This window comes from Pongo abelii, chromosome 1 (assembly GCF_028885655.2).
Source record: "Pongo abelii isolate AG06213 chromosome 1, NHGRI_mPonAbe1-v2.0_pri, whole genome shotgun sequence".
Classification (NCBI taxonomy): domain Eukaryota; kingdom Metazoa; phylum Chordata; class Mammalia; order Primates; family Hominidae; genus Pongo; species Pongo abelii.
Genome location: NC_071985.2, coordinates 174,029,614 through 174,041,568, shown reverse-complemented (window position 1 = coordinate 174,041,568; position 11,955 = coordinate 174,029,614).

The window sequence follows — 11,955 nt, the reverse complement described above, 5'->3', positions numbered from 1 at the left end:
ATAAGAATGCAAAAAATGGCTAGGAAAACACTGAAGGAAATTGCTAGAAGAGGGCAATAGCCCTACCAAATATTAAAACATCTATAGGTTTAAATAGTATAACACTACTATGTGAATAGGTATACCAATAGACTAGATTAGGAAGTCCAGAAATAAACCTAACCATATATGAAGTTCAAGAATATAATAAAAGTAATAACTCAGATCATTAGGACAAAAATGAACTTTTTTTCAAACTTTTTTTTAATGATCGAAAGAAATGGACTTTTTAATAAGTGGTGTTGGAACAATTAGTTAGACATTTGAAAAATATAAAATTAGATCTATTCCTAATACCATGGATAAAAATAAATTCTAAATGCATCAAAGATCTAAATGTAAAATAAGTGAATAATACAAGTATTAGAAGAAAACATGGATAAATTTCCTATAAGCTGACTGTTGAGAAAGGGTTGCTAACTATGACTCAAAGTCAAGATATGATAAAAGAAGAAAATTGATAAATTTGACTACTTAAAAAATTCAAAAAACCTTTTGCATGGCAAAATACTATAAGCAAAGCCAAAAGACAAATGACAAATTGGGAAAAAGTACTTACAATGCAAATCACAGATAATTTCTAACATATAAAGAGATTTCAAATCTCAAGGGGAAAAACAAAGATTGTATGTAAAAAAACATGAATAGATGCCAGAGATATATGCATAAATGAGCCACTCCTGCTAAGAAATGCTGTGGTAGGGAGCCTCTAACAAGGTGTCAATGATATCCACCTTTTGGTATTCACACCCTTATGTAATTGCCTTCACTTGATTGTGAGCTGGACCTAGTGACTGTCTTCTAATGGGTAGGATATTGCAAAAGTGATGGGATGTCACTACTCAGATTAGGTTACAAAAAGTCTGTGGCCTCTGTTTTGGGTACCTCCTCTCATTCTCTAGCTCATTTGCCCTGAGAGAAGCCAGCTGCCATGTTGTGAGCCACCCTCTGGAAAGGCCCACAATGTCTCTAGTTGGCAGCCAGCAAAAACTTGAGGCCTTCCAACAGCCACATGAATGTGCTTGGAAATGGATCCTTTTCTAGTCATCCTTGAGATGACTGCAGCCTCAGCAGACACCTTGATCTGCTGTTTTGAGAGGCCCTGAGCTAGAAATACCAGCTAAACTATGCCTGGATTCCTGACTCACAAAGACTATGAGATAGCAATCTTTTAGTGTTTTAAGCCACTACATTTTGGGACAATTTGTTATGTAATGATAGATAACTAATACAAATGCAAATTAAAACTACAGTGAGATACCATTTCCACACATCAGACTGGCAAAAATTCAGAAGCAAAATTCAGTAATCCTACTTCTAGAGTTTTACCCTAAAGATACATAACCAATAACACAAAAATACATATGTACAAGGTCATTCACTGAGGCATTATTTGTAATTGCAAAAACTACCTAAATGCTCAAATGTGGGAGATTGAGCATACCTACAGTGGCATATTATTGTTTCAGTTATCTATTGCTTGGTAACAAACCACCTCAAAACTTACTGGCTTTAAACTACATCTTATCATGCTTCATGATTCTGTAAGTTGACTGGGCTCAGCTGGGTTGTTCTCTTGGCCACATGAAATAGGTTGAGATCACTCAGCTGGTGCCGGAACACACAAGATAGTCTCTTGTTCTCCAGGACCACTCTGCATGTGACCTCTCATCACCCAGTGGCCTATCCTGAGCTTCTTTACAGTATGGTAGACGCCTTCCAAGAGTGAGAAAACAAAATCCAATGGTCCTTTTAAGGTCTGAGCGTAGAAGTCCCAGAACATCACATATACCACACGTTATTGCTCAAACAGTTCACAAGGCCATCCAAGTTAAAGGGAGAGGAAATAGACTCTACCTCTCCCTAGGGGAGCAGCAGATAATTTGTAGCTCAGAGAAGCAGCAAATAATCTTCCACAAATATGCAAGTGTAAAAAAATAATAAGGAACATTTCCATGAGTGCACCTGGAGTGACTGCCAGAAAAAAAGCAAAGTGCAAAAGTATACATATAGGATGCTACCTTTTGTGAGAAAAAAAGAAGAAATAAGAACACTCATATGTATCTATCGCCTTACTTTTGCAAAAAGAAACACAGGAATGATAAATCAGGAAACAATAAAATTGGTTACCTGCAACGCTTGAGAGAATGAAGGGAGAACACTTCTCTGAGTACACCTTTTTGTATAGCTTGACTTTGGAAGAATGTTAATATTCTACAGATTCAAAAAACAAAGTTAAATCAACAAGGAAAAACATAAAACTGAATACAAACAGAAACAAATATACCAAATAATTACTTCAGATACTGGAGAAAAACAAAGGCTACTATAAAAGACACTACTGGTACAATTTTAAAAACTGGAATATGACCTATATATAAAAGTGTTCTATTAATTTTAAATTTCCTGAAACTTCACTGGGGTTGTATAAGAGAATACCTTTGTTCTTAGGTAGTATATACAGAAGTATTAAAAGGTATGCTATATGGAGCATGATATAGGCAACCTACTCTTAAATGGTTCCAAAAATACATTATATATTATTATATAATTCAGTCATGCACTGTAAATGATATTTCAATCGACGGTTAGCCACATACATGATGGTGTTCCCGTGAGATTATAATACTGTTTTTGTTGTTGTTGCTTTTTGAGACGGAGTCTTGCTCTGTCACCCAGCCTGGAGTGCAATGTCGCCATCTCGGCTCACTGCAACCTCCGCCTCCCAGGTTCAAGTGATTCTCCCTGCCTCAGCCTCCCAAGTAGCTGGGATTACAGGCGCCTGCCACCATGCCCAGCTAATTTTTGTATTTTTAGTAGAGACGTGTATATTCTTTAGCAGAAACAGGGTTTCACCCTGTTGGCCAGGCTGGCCTCAAACTCCTGACCTCAGGTGATCCACCCACCTTGGCCTCCCAAAGTGCTGAGATTACAGGCATAAGCCACCTTGCCCAGCCTATAATACAGTATTTTTGCTATATCTTTTCTATGTTTAGATACACAAATACTCACCATTGTGTGAAAATTGCCATGTGTACAACAGTACAGTGACATGTTGTATAGGTTTGTAGCCTAGCACCAATGTGTTATACCATAAGCCTAGGTTCACAGTAGGCTACACCACATAGGTTTGTGTAAGTACACTCTATGATGTTCAAACAACAACAAAATTGCCTAATGTCACATTTCTCAGAACATATCTCCTTCATTCAGTGACACATGACTGTATTACAGAGTGTCCCAAAAATCTTAGCGCAGATTTAACTTTTAAAGTTTTTAAAATATAAATGCTACAACTTACAAACAGTATGATTTTGAAATTTACTTTCTTTTAATTCAGTTTTGTGACTTCTGAATAACCTTTTTATTTTAATATTTTTGTTTCAGTGAACTTTTGCCATCTTCAATGAGAAAGACAGAAACAAAAAACTCAGAAGAAAGAAAGAGACTGAGATAGCAAATATGACAAACTTAAAAATTCATGAATCTGTTATGGAATACTATGCAGCCATAAAAAAGAATGAGTTCATGTCCTTTGCAGGGCCATGTATGAAGCTTGAAACTATAATTCTCAGCAAACTAAAACAGGAACAGAAAACCAAACACCGCATGTTCTCACTCATAAGTAGGAGTTGAACAATGAGAACACATGGACACGGCGGGGGTGGTGGGAACATCACACACCGGGGCCTGTCAGAGGGTAGGGGGCTAGGGGAGAGATAGCATTAGGAGAAATACCTAATGTAGATGATGGGTTGATGGGTGCAGCAAACCACCATGGCATGTGTATACCTATGTAACAAACCTGCACGTTCTGCACATGTATCCCAGAACTTAAAGTATAATAATAAAAAAAGAGATTTAAAAAATTGGTGAATCTGGGCAAAATGTACACAGGAGTTTTCTGTACTGTTCTTGCAACTTTTCTACAGATTTGAAATGTTACAAAATAAAAAGTAATTTTAGAAAAAGAGTATACAGTTGGAAGTGACTGAGGCATGTGTGTTTTTGTACCTAGGGTTGTCTGATACCAAAGCTCAAGTTCATTCTACTTCGTGGCACTCCCTTTCATTTTGAGCAGGAGAATTGGGTTTGCACAGACTCGTGCTTTCTCTAATCATTAAGACGTAGGATCATAGGCACTGTGGCCAGGATTGGGGAGTCAGTTTTCAGCCTTGGAGAAAACGAAGGAAAAAGGCCCCCTCCCACCACCCTTTGTCTTTCAGGGACTCACTCTTCAATCCACTGAGCTAACCAACTCCAGACCTTTCCCTAAAGAGAACCATGTAATAGGCATGTAAAGCGATGAAGGGATTGTTTTGGAAACTTGTGTAAATAGTTCTTTGGGCAGGAGAAAGATTGCCAACACCTGCTATTTGTTTTCTGGTATTTATTAGAGCCACCCTGTGAAGGACCTCTAAGCTTCCTGGATCTTATTCATTTATCTGAGTTCACTCTTGGTTCAGGGTCAACATTTTTCAGGGCCTGGAAAAAGCTGGCAAGTATCAGAGGAGGGTCACTGACTCCGGGCTTTCAGTAGGTGAATATGGTTCAAAGAATGCCAAGTGGATAATAGTGATCTTGAAGCCAAATTTGGTTGCTCATGATGCTTTTCCTAACCCATCACTTTCTATTCCCTTCTCCTTAGAGTTATTTATTAATTCATCCATCCATCTATCCATCTATTCACCCACTACAGTAATAATTATAATTAGGCGGCCAGGCATGGTGGCTCATGCCTGTAACTCCAGCACTTTGGGAAGCCAAGGCAGGCAGATCACCTGAGTTCAGGAGTTCAAGAGCAGCTTGGCCAACATGGTGAAACCTCATCTCTACTAAAAAATACAAAAATTAGCCAGGCGTGGTGGTGCCCACCTGTAGTCCTAGCTACTCAAGAGGCTGAGGCAGGAGACTCACTTGAACCCGGGACGTGGAGATTACAGTGAGCCGAGATCACACCACTGCACTCCAGCCTGGGAAACAGAGCAAGACCCTGTCTCAATAAATAAATAAATAAATTAATTAATTAAATAAATAAATAAATAATAATAATTAGGCCCACATCACAAAAGGCATTGTGCTAGATGCTAGGAATACAGTGATGAATAAGACTGCTCCATGCCCTAGGAAGAGAGAGGGACAGACAATTTAGTACAGCAAGGTAAGTGCTGTCATAGTCATAGGTACAGGGTACCATAGAAGAGGGGTACCCAGCCCAGCCTAGTGAGGTAAATCCAGGGACATCTTCAGAGCTGGGTCTAAAAAATGGTGGGACTGGTGGGTTAGAAAGAGAAGTACCATGAGCAAAAGCATGGTAACCTAAACCGTTGCCTTTCCAAGGTGTGGTCCATTGATCAGCAGAATTAGCATTACCAAAACTTATCTAGAACTGTTAGAAATGCAGAATCTTGCCCCCTCCAAGACCTCCTGAATCTTATCCTGCATATTAGTAAGATCTCCCAGGGAATTCCTAAGCACATTAATGTTTGAGAGGCATTGGTCTAAACACAATTTCTTGGGGAAATTACCAGTGGCTGATAGGTGTCTAGTTCTCAGTCCAGGGCTCTCTTCTCCCAGCCACTGTTATCTCCTACTGCTGACTTGAAGATTCAGCTCTGGGCTCTCCCTCCATTCCCTAACTTGCTTCAGACACCAACATCCCAGCCACCTTCAGATTTCTGAGCAGTGAGTTCTTCCCCCTGGGAGAGTTGCTAAGTCTAGTTTTCTTTTAGTTATAACACTGTCTGTACTTTTTAACCCAGTAATTCCATTCTGAGGACATTAGCCCAAAGGGAAAAAAAATCCAAAAGAAAATAGTCATTTATAGTCAGATGTTAAATGTTTACCACTGTGTCATCCTCAAGCACAAACAATCAAAGGAGAAACCTCCCAAATGCCAAGCAAGCAATGGTGTAGGAGTGGGGTGGGGAGCTGGTTGTTTCCTAAGCACTCTCAGGAATAGCCAGGGCTCAGGTCATGATGTCATGGGAAGTGTCCTGGCTGGGAAGACAGAAAACCTGGGTCAAGTTCTAGTTTTGCTACTCCAGAACGGATCCCCTGGGGTAAGCCCATTCCTGTCTGAGGGTTTCAGGTTCGTCTGTGATCTCTAAACTTTAACATTCAGTCTGTGCACATTGGTGGCCCCAGATCCTCCCAATATACGCCTGCCCTTCCATGCAGAAGGGCAAGGCTCAGAGCACAGACCCTGGGAGGGGTGGCCTAGAGACAGAAATGCAAGCGAAACTGGCAGTAACTGCAGGGAGAGAGCAGAAAAAGAACACGTACTGAACCCTGTGCAGACTCTGTGACACTAATAAAAGCTAATGTTCACTCAAAGCTTGCTGTTTGCCAGATGCTGTTTTAAGTGCTTTTATATGAATTAACTCACTTAATCTTCAGATCAACACTATAAAGTAACAATTATTATTCTCCCATTTTCCAAATAAGGTTCAGAAAGGTTCAGGAACTTGCCCAAAGACACTCTGCTAGAAGGGGCAGGGCCCAGGGTTGCACTCTCATGGTAGGGCCCCAGAGCTCACACACTTGACCTCTAACGTCATGCTCCTCCTCACCATGATTGCTGGAACAGCATCATCAGCATCCTCTGGAGACTTGCTAGGAAGGCCATGCTCTCCAACCCACCCAATCCGAAAGTGGGGGTGTGGTACAGTGGGGCCCTCTGTTTTTTTATATTTATTTTATTATTATTATTATTATTATTATTATTATTATTTTGAGACAGGGTCTTTCTCTGCTGCCCTGGCTGGAGTGCAGTGGTGTGATCACGGCTCACTGCAGCCTCTACTTCCTGGGGTCAAGCGATCCTCCTACCTCAGCCTCTCAAGTAGCTGGGACTACAGGTGCAGGTGCACACCACCAAACCCAGCTTTTTTTTTTCTGTTTTTTGGAGAGACTGGGTCTCACTATGTTTCCCAGGCTGGTAGCAAACTCCTGGGCTCAAGCAATCCTCCTGCCCCAGCCTCCCAAAGGCTTGGATTACAGGCATGAGCCATTGCATCTGGCCTAGCTCTATTTTAACAAGCTTTCCCCACTCCTCAAGTGATTATCATGTATGATAAATTTTGAGAACCTTGCTCTAGACACTAACTGCTTTCAGTAACTCATAAAATTTTTTATAATTAAGGATAATTAATGTCACTATTTCACTGAGGCAACTGAGCCTCAAAAGGGTCTCATGCTCATGGATCAAACAGCTAGAAAATAGTACAGCCAGGATTTCAACCTGAGCCCCCTATGCCCAAACACCACTTTTTTCACTATACCATGCCCATGTTCAGTACCTCTGCAGAAATCAGTTTATCCAGAAGTAGAAGAGAAGGAGAAGAGAGAGTGGGAAGGCATTGGCCCTAATACCAGAGGAGGGTGAAATAAGAGGATACATGTGGAAAAATTGGCCAAACCTCATCTCTTTGGTCATCGTACCCCTGAAGTGGTGGTGGCAGCTTGGTTCTGCCTTGTTGGGCAACCTCCTGTGTGCTGGGCTGCTGATTTTCCTGGGCCCCATGCATCAGACCTATTTTTAGCTCAGCCCCGATGGGACATGTTTGCCGGGTATTGCCAAATCACAAGAACAATCACACCCTAGTAGCAGGCAGGCTATGCTTGGCTCACAGACCATGCAGGGCTGTCTGGGCATGTACCCAGCCTCCGCCCAGATGCTGGTCCCACCTGGACCAGCCCTAGGTGGGAAGAAAGAGATTCCAGGGGAATCCGGGCCATTGCAAATCCTTTCTCAAGTCACAGGATGCTGTTGCTGAACAGGCTCTCAAAAATCCAAGAGACCCACAGGGGCACTGTAACTTATCGCTGGTCACCCAGCCAGTGGGTGGTAAGGTGGAATTCAGAATTCCAGTCTTCCTGACTTCTTTTCCCTATGCTGTACAATCTGAGTTCTCCAATATGTTTGTTTATTTGTGTTCTGTCTGCTTCTGCTAACCAGAAAAAAAAAAAAATTAGCCAAGGAATGCCAATACCCATTGTAACAGATGGAACCTCCCAGGAGGCAGTTTGCAAATGGAGACAGCAAACTGGCGACCCCAGGAGGTGATTTTTTATGAACAGCATTAGGGATCCAGTGGCACTGGTAAAAGGAACAAAAAGTTTGGCTCCTGCTCACAATTGTAGGCAGCACTTTTATGCTAATTTCCCCCCAAGTGTTAAATGTTTGCTTTCCTTTATTAGCTAATATCACAAGTTACTCAAGAGAGAAGAGGGGCCAGATGTTTCATTATTATTAATTATAAAGATATAAGTAGTGATAATAACTGCTGTCTTTGATGTCAGGCTCTGTGTTTTACATTCATTAGCTCCTTTAAACCTTACAATAATGTCGTGAGGTGAGTAATATGATATTAGCCTCATTTTACAAATGGAGAAATGAAGGCTCAGAGAGTGTAAGTCACTTGCTCAAGGTCACACAGCTGTTAAGTGTCAGAGCCAGGCCCGAGAGCTCCAAAGTATGTGAGCTTAAACTTATGGCACAACCCTTTTAGAAAAGAGGAGACTGGTTGGGAAAGCAGAGGACAGACAGATGGACAAACAGATGTGAGAGCTGCCTTCATATAGCAAGTGATTTATTTTGTAGAATGAAGAATAAACAAGACCTGTTTCCTGAAAACACCAGAGCAGCTACGTAGAAGTTACAGGGTTGCACATGTCACTCAGTGAAGAAATGACCATTGTTGACTCACAGAGTAAGTTGCTCAGATGGTAGCCCCCAACTCTGGAGACGCACATCATAATTGCACTAGGTGATTATCTAGTCCAGGCCTCTCTTCTACTCCATTGTAAATGAAGTAGAGAGAGGCCTGGACTAGACAATCCCTAAGATCCCTTCCAGCTGGGGGATTCTACAGTTTGTGAGCATTTAAGCATCTTGAGGGTAGATATGGCATTCAATAACTTTCCATGCTCCCCAGAGCATACGGCACAGGCCTACACAGGCAGTGGTAAGAAAATGTCTGCTGGTGTTGCCAGTAATGTAATCACTTTCCTCTGCCTGGTCCTCAAAATGGGAGATCAAGGATATCTCTCTTTGCCATGCCAGGTCTCAATTCCAGCAAGTGGCAATAAAGCCCTCCTTTCTCAGCCTCCCTGAGCCCTAGGCCTGGAAATCTGAAACACAGAGGAGGACAAAGGGCTAAGAAACACAAAGGACCAATATCTGGCTAATGGGACGTAAACAGAACTGCAGTGTACAAATTCCAGGAAGTGTCTTTAAAGGGGAGAGGGTACCCTTCCCCAGCCCTCCTCTGCCATGCTGCTGTCTGAAAAACAGATATGACTAAAGCTTGAACAGCCATCTTCAGTGACGAGATGGAAACCATGAGTTGAGAAGGGCAGAGCAATAAGATAGAAAGAGCCTGAGTCTGACAATCAGGGAGCTGCCATACTAGGCCTGGGCTGCCTACACGATGAGATGGAGAAGGAAGCTTACCATTATTTTAGGTCTTCTGTTACTCCCAGTAGAATCCAATTCTAATTCCTATAGAGTTGAAGAACATTCTGAACGACCAAATGAGCAAATAATTGTGAAAGTAAATCTGAGTAGGCTATTGAGATGTACATAATTATAGAAGAAGGGGAGAAAGGGAAAGGGAAGGAGAAAGCAAAGAGAAGGAGGAGAAGGGTAGAAGAAGAGGAGGAAGAGAAAGACTAGGAAGAAGAAAAGGAAGAGGAAAAGAAGGGGTGGGGGAAGGAGGAGGAGATGATCATAATGACAAGCATATGTCTTGCTTACAACCAGACTACAATATTCCTGGAGTCCAAGGTAGAAAGAATGCTACATTCTCACCACCACATTACATCCTCATTACATCTCACCTGAAATGTTGGGTCGGCTCTATTTGCTGTCTGTCTAAAGTCTCCTTCCCTCTCCTTGATCCATTCTGCCAGCTATTGCCCAAGTCTTCAATATCACTCCCTTGCTCAAAATGGGTCCAGGCTGACTTTGCGTTTCAGATGAGAAAAGGAGCCCTTATTCTGACATTTGCCAAAAATCTATCATTTCTGCCTTATACCTACTTCACACCCCTTGTCCTCTCACAAACTTTCTGTTTCAGGAACAGTAAATTTTTCACTGCTCCCCAAATGTACCTGCTAAATTCCTGCCTCTGTCCCTTTGCTCCCCCTGGTTCTTCCACCTGGGATGTCCTTTGCCCTCATCTCTGAGTGCTGACAGCTCAACTGTCCTTCACAACTCTGGTCAAATGCCCCCTTCTCTATCAATAACTCCCAACTCTCCTTGCCCCAGCTGGAGTCAATCTCCAAAGCCCATACATTTTTTAGTATGCATTACTGCCTCTTTTGACCTCCACACTAAAGCCTATCTGTAGCAGGAGGACACAACATCAGCAGAAGGAGGAAGTAGGGGAGGAGAGAGTGTCTTTCTCTGGGGCTAATGATTATGACTGGCCACCGCTCCAACTCTATCTGGAATTCCTCATTGCCTCTTAGAGAAACAGTCATCATCTAGCCTTATCTTTCTCTTTATTACTGCAAAGATATCCCAGGTCAGGTAAACTCAATTACATATCCTAAGATTTTTCCCATTCGACACTGTGTATTGCTGTGGCCTCCATATGTAATCTTCTCTTCCACCCTAAAGACTGTCCCCATTTCTCAAGGATCTACTCCAGTTTACCTTCTCTGTGGAGCTCTGACCTATCTCAGTCCTCTATCAGCTATCTTCTCCGTAAGATATTATCTCACTTTTTTGAATTACCTCTTACCTTACAGAGGATTTATTATGTTCTTATATTATTTCCTCCATAGTATATATCCGAGTTTTTATATTTGCTAGACTGTAAAGAACATGGAGATTTGAAATTAGACAGACTCATCATTGGACAAGACATTAACTTTGCTCAGGCTCAGTTTTCCCATCTGTAGAATAGGGATTTTAACACTTGCCTCGCAGAGTAGTCATGAAGATTAAATAAGAGAGTCTGGTACTCAAAGCAAGGTTAGCAGCACCTGCTCATGAGAATGCAGCAGAAGCACAGAGCCTGACATAAAGGAGGTCTTCACTGGGGATGGGGAATTACTGAGCTGTTGAATTGGAGGCTCCTGCTGGAGTCTCTGAAGTTTGCTGGGTGTCACTGTTTGCAGCTGTACAAGTTAAGTGAGTGTCACTGTGATCTTGAAAACACTTGAACAAGATGGGCTTGGCTGTAGTGGAAGAGAAACCCTGTAACTTTCAGAGAGAACCTCAGGGAAGAAGCTTCTCCAATGCTCAGTGAAGGTCCTGGGACAGACCCACGTTCTGGAATATCCCAAGCTTCCTTATCACCAGGAAGCTGAGGAGAGCCACATGGAAGTCCTCCTTAATGTGAGGAGGCTGGTCTAATAAGAGACAGTTGAATGGGAGGCCTCAGGGGAAGTGAGTTGACTGTTGCCCAGTACTCTGTGCTGGTCAGTCTCCACTCAAGGAGTCGGGTTCTCTCAGTGCCACATGCTGGAAGAGGGGCATGGATCCATGCAAGGCTTTAGAAGAGGAAGGCAGCCTGGGGAGAGGATTAAGACGCCATCCTTTGGAAAAATGTATTGAACAAGGTATTAAGTCAAAAAAGAGGAAGTTCAGCGAGCATGGGTTCTATTGACCATATTTGATGTCCACATGGACAGTCATGTGGACATAAACATGTGAAGTGGGCCCAATGCAGGAGACAGCCAAAAGTGATGAAAACAGACTCAGAGGCTTCTCAGCACACCTAACTCTTACACATAAGGATAGGGGTCCGGTGTTTCAAGATCCTCCAACTTTTCTAGAGAATATTTACCTCTGGGTTAGTTTGTTTGTTTTTCATGAAACCTCATAATTTTCATTTGAGTAATTGATTCAACAGCTTTCATAGCTCTGCACCAGCCAACACTGTGCAGACCAAACAAATCATA